Source organism: Leguminivora glycinivorella, chromosome 24 (assembly GCF_023078275.1).
Source record: "Leguminivora glycinivorella isolate SPB_JAAS2020 chromosome 24, LegGlyc_1.1, whole genome shotgun sequence".
NCBI classification, from domain to species: Eukaryota; Metazoa; Arthropoda; class Insecta; order Lepidoptera; family Tortricidae; genus Leguminivora; species Leguminivora glycinivorella.
The window spans coordinates 8268363-8274403 of NC_062994.1; positions in this window are offsets into that span (position 1 = coordinate 8268363).

Sequence of the window (6041 nt, forward strand, 5' to 3'; positions counted from 1 at the left end):
CATACGGCAGCGTAAGAGCGGGACGGCACGATATATATCCATCACTTTCTGCACGAGAGAGGAATACTCAACGAGGTTTTTGAGGCAATTTATAGCAAGCTCCGCCACTTGAGAAGTACGGTGACCAGGCGTTTAGGAAAAATTGAGACATGTCTCATTTTCTGTAATTTACAAATTTGAGGTTGTATGTTTTGTGATATACATGTGTATGTATACCTATTCATATGTATGCGCATTCGCCTAAATTATACTTATTAAGGTATAGGGTAATTGTAACTATTCAGTCTTGAATTAAAACTGATACGAATGGCATCAAGCGTTTGTGTCTAATACATACTTAGATTTCAATCTTTCTATGAATCCTATGTCGATGTCGTGGACTTAATAGTTACATCTGCCTTATACCGGATGTCCTTAAAACTAACGCGAAAATGAAAAGGGGTAATAGGACATCTCGTTAGCCATGACATTAAGCGAATTTGGCCTTGTCATAGTTTTTTAGATATGTATGTAGGTCCTGGGTTAGAATCTCGGTGGGGCTGGCCGCTGGGGTCATCCACATAAAGTGTCTCCATAATATTTATTTTATTTATTGAAATGTTGTACAGATGAAATATCCATCGAAATAAACGCAGCATGGCCACCCTACAGTTTAATTTACGGTGTAAGCGATCCGTTACCGACAACTTTGACGCTTCCAACAATAGTTACAGAGATCAATAGCTGTGCTGTTTGTGCGGCGTTGATCACACTAACAACAATATTGGGAGGTGTATTCTGTTTGATATAACAGGTTGCGGAAACTCAACTGCTCAGCTGTTTCCAACTCCTGCAAAATTTAATAATTAAAAATAGACGCCTGAGTGGTGACGGGTTAAGAATTTCACCACCCCCTGTCTTCCCGTGGGTGTCGTAGAAGTCGACTGTGGGATATATGGATTAAATTGTGGCGTAAGCGAGAGGCTGGCAACCTGTCATTGCAAGTCACAATTTGGATTTCTTTCAACCCCTTTTTACCAGGACTACCAGGAGTGGCAGTGAAAATTAGTCGTTCATATGCTCTGCTTACCCCTTTATGGGATGGGTATGTATGTAATTAAAATTTTGAAAAAAACCCCGACTTCGACATAGTAGACCGATTTTCATGAAACATGGCTAAGAACACTCCCGACTAACTCAGCTTAATGTCAGACAAAAAAACTAAATCTAAATCGGTTCATCCGTTCGGCAGCTACGATGACACAGACAGACACACACAGAGACAGATAGACAAACAGACAAACAGACAGACAGACAGATGGACAGACAGACACGTCAAACTTATAACATCCCGTCGTTTTAGCGTCGGGGGTTAAAAATAGACGATCGGTCGACATAGTCGGTAGTAACCTTGCCTGCTAAGTTGATGGGCCTGGTTTTGAATGCCGGTAAGGAAATTTATTTGTGTGATGTATTTTGTTCTGAGTCATGGATGTATTGTATTTCGGACAATCGATATTCTGCAAGATAAAGGGAACCCAAATTTTTACTCTTTATTTGAGAAGATTCCTTCGAGTCTTCAAGTCTTCACAAGTAAATAGGTACATACTTACTTTTTAGTCCACTGCTGGCTGGTAGAAGTTTCACCACAGAATATACAATAGTACAATAAAGGAGCCGATTTGTAAATCTCGGCCATTCGATTTCGTGAAATTCGTTCAATAATATCTCCACTACTAGCGATATAAAATTCTACTAACAGAATCGAAAACGAGTGGTCATTACCAATAGTTTCAAAAGCCGTCCTTTTTCAAAAATTGCATTACGTCGTTTTCCACAGACTTTCACGGCGAATTCGAGCGCACGAAATTCAAAAATCGATCCCCTGGTTTTACTTAATTACTTTTGAGCAGAAAACAAAAGGCAAATATACATCAATTACATCACACACTAGTATATTGTTACGCCGTGGCTTGCGCGGGCGACGGCCGCGCGATGGTCGCGCGACGGCGATGCGACGCATACGAAATCAAACCTTATCGATATGGAAGTATGAGACGCGACGGCGACGGTCGCGCGACCGTCGCCCACGCAAGACACGGCGTTACTATTTATATTCTAGATATTAACAATTAAAAAAATTCCACAAAACGGTGGTTCTAGTGGCTATTTTCTAATGTATGGGATATCAATATTGCCACAATCAATACAAAACGTATGAAAGTATTCTTGGTGATTAGACGTAACCAGTAACCACAGACCCTAAAACTTCTCCATACTAAAATAGTAAACGCAATTAGAGGCTATTAGCTGCACCGGGTCTAAGAAGTTTCTCAAGCTAATCGAACGTTTGCTCACTGCCTCTGTGGTCATTTAGTCGACCGCTAAGCATGTGTGCGGACAAACAAACTACTAGGTCGGCTGTGCGACTGCTGATTACTTACCGCACGTAGCTTGCCTTTTATTAGTTCTTTAACAATGGATGCTTCGACTGCTTCACTGTCACAGGAGAACAAAAATCAAAAACTGACCAAGAAAGCAAGTAGAACACTTGAAAATACCACTTTTTATTTTAAATAAACTTGTCGGCAATTGATCTAGTCATTCACCCATTCAGTTTTATGGGTAAAGAAAATAGCCTATTCACTCTTATTTTAAAGATAGCCTTATTTGTCATGGATCAGTTGGAGGGAACGCATTCGGGAGATATTATGCACTATATGAAAGTGTAATATGTATTTTTGATTGTATAAAACTCTCCTTAGATTAAGATGATTTCATTCTACGTCTGAAACAGCAATTCACATTTTGGACTACATGTATGTAGTCAGCAACTGCAGATTGATGTGCTCTGAAAACTATTTCCTACGATATTTGAAATTACCTTTAGATAGAGCATTAAACTTAGAAACGGACAAACAGACAGACCATGAACGATGAACTTTGAGACAGACTTTGGCACACGAAACTATGGAAGTTGCGGAAACCTAAAGGAATAACGCCTAAAGTACAAAATAGGAGCTGGAATATATTTTGTTCAATAAAAACAGCATTTTTCAACATATTAACTATATTTCAGTTAATTATAATTTTCTTTACAATGTTATCGTAATTATTATAATAGTTGGTAGGAATGTTTTATTACATCACTTCACATCACGTTATATTAATAGTATACATATTAATCTTAAATACCGCAATTTACTTGAAATTTTACTTACATTTAATTATTTTATACAAGTAATTCAGTTATGTATATTAAGTCAATTGTTGTATTCTATTTAAAACTTATTAATATTTTTAATAATCTAAATATATAAAAGAAGAAGCTGACTGACTGACTGACTGACTGACTGACTGACATATCAACGCACAGCCGAAACCGCTGGTCCTAGAGATTTCAAATTTGGCACGTAGGTTCCTTATATAGTGTAGAGGAGCACTAAGAAAGGATTTTTCAAAATTCACCTCCTAAGGGGGTCAAATGGGGGTTCAAAGTTTGTACGGGGAAACAAGATTAGTTTGACTATTCTATTCGAAACTTCACAGGAAGATTCCTTAAGACATATGACTGAATACGTGTTTCAGGTTTTTTGAAAATTTAACCCCTAAAAGGGTGAAAAGGGGGTGATAAAGTCAAAAAATCAATATGGGTATCGTTTTTATGGTTTATCGGGTCGGTGATCACGATAAATACAACGTTTTTAAAATCTAACGAGGCGGAAGTGAAATACCTTCTCCCCCGTTGTGGTGCAATGGGGTTTAAATATCAAAAAAATATATAAAAGAAGATATTGACTGACTGACTGACATATCAACGCACAGCCGAAATCGCTGGTCCTAGAGATCTCAAATTTGGCACGTAGGTTCCTTATATAGTGTAGAGAAGCACTAAGAAAGGATTTTTCAAAATTCGCCTCCTAAGGGGGTCAAATGGGGGTTCAAAGTTTGTATGGGGAAACAATGTTAGTTTCACTGTTTTATTCGAAACTTCACAGGAGGGATCCTAAAAACATATGACTAAAGACGTGTTTTAGGTTTTTTGAAAATCTAACCCCTAAAAGGGTGAAAAGGGGGTGATAAAGTCAAAAAACTAATATGGGTATCGTTTTTACGGTTTATTGGGTCGCTGATCACGATAAATACAACGTTTTTAAAATCTAACGAAGCGGAAGTGAAATACCTTCTCCCCTGTTGTAGTGCAATGTGGGGTTTAAATATCAAAAAATATATAAAAGAAGAAACTGACTGACTGACTAACTGACATAATATATCAACACACAGCCGAAACCGCTGGTCCTAGAGATTTCAAATTTGGCACATAGGTTCCTTATATGGCGTAGAGGAGCACTAAGAAAGGATTTTTCAAATTTCTCCTCTTAAAAGGGTGAAATGGGGGTTCAAAGTTTGTATGGGGAAACAAGATTAGTTTGACTATTTTATTCGAAACTTCATAGGAGGATTCCTAAAGACATATGACTAAATACATGTTTCAGGTTTTTTGAAAATTTGACCCCTAAAGGGGTGCAAAGGGGTAAAGTCAAAAACACAATATGGGTATCGTTTTTATGGTTTATCGGGTCGCTGAACACGATAAATACAACGATTTTAAAATCTAATGAGGTGGAAAAGAAATTTTCTCCCCTGTTGTTGTGCAATAGGGTTAAAATATCCAAAATAGCCATACGTATAGGTTTAGTTTTTATCTTTACTTCTGGTTCAAGAGATTTCAAAAAGACACGGAAGTTCCTTAGAGGAAGTTCACCTCCTAGCACGATAATTTGACAGGGACAGGGACAGGTACAGGGACAGGAACGGGATAGGGATAGGGATAGGGATAGGGATAGGGATAGGGATAGGGATAGGGATAGGGATAGGGATAGGGATTGGGATAGGGATAGGGATAGGGATAGGGATAGGGATAGGGATAGGGATAGGGATAGGGATAGGGATAGGGATAGGGATAGGGATAGGGATAGGGATAGGGATAGGGATAGGGATAGGGATAGGGATAGGGATAGGGATAGGGATAGGGATAGGGATAGGGATAGGGATAGGGATAGGGATAGGGATAGGGATAGGGATAGGGATAGGGATAGGGATAGGGATAGGGATAGGGATAGGGATAGGGATAGGGATAGGGATAGGGATAGGGATAGATAGGGTCGGGGATAAGAATAGGGATTGGGGTCGGACTAATCGGTCGGCAATCGATATCTAGGCAGTGTAAAATGCAGGTGGCTCAGTGCGAAGGGATTAGTAAGTAGGCATCGGCGAGTATCCTGCATCCGTAATAACTATTACATTCAATGTGCTGTAAGAAGATCGTTGTTTGCTTGCCTTTTATATGTTTACGTTTGCAATAAGTATAAGCAAAATGGAAAAAATTGTAAGCGACTATGCAAGGAAGTACTTTTTACCCACCGACCATAGCGTCGAGATACTGGCTATGTGGGTTGTATGAAGTTTCCCCAGTATAAATATTTATATAGGTAAAATACAAACATATTCGTACCTACTACCTACGCTGTGGTCGCTGTGTAACAATTCTACAATCATTGCAAGAATTTCTTTTAAAACAATAGTAATATGTGTAAGGTACAGTCAGCCAAAAAAGTGGTTTACCACTTTTCGATCAATAGAGAGAGATCGATCAGCAAATAGATCAGTTACAATGGCCCCCCAGTCGAGACTTGCCCCGCTTTACCTTAATCGAAGTAATCGCGGACAGATGTACCTACAAAGAAACCTACGGATCCAAATGAAAATCTTATTTTTTGTAAACGTTTCAATAAACGTTCCAAAGAAGTGGTTTACCACTTTTCGATCAATAGAGTCGAAAAGTGGTAAACCACTTTCTTGGCTGACCGTACAGCAAATAGATCAGTTACAATCGCCCCCCCAGTCGAGAATTGCCCCGCTTTACCTTAATCGAAGTAATCACGGACAGATGTACCTACAAAGAAACCTACGGATCCAAATGAAAATCTTATTTTTTGTAAACGTTTCAATAAGAATACTTTTATTACGCGGGCGAAGCCGCGGGTAAAAGCTAGTTTTAA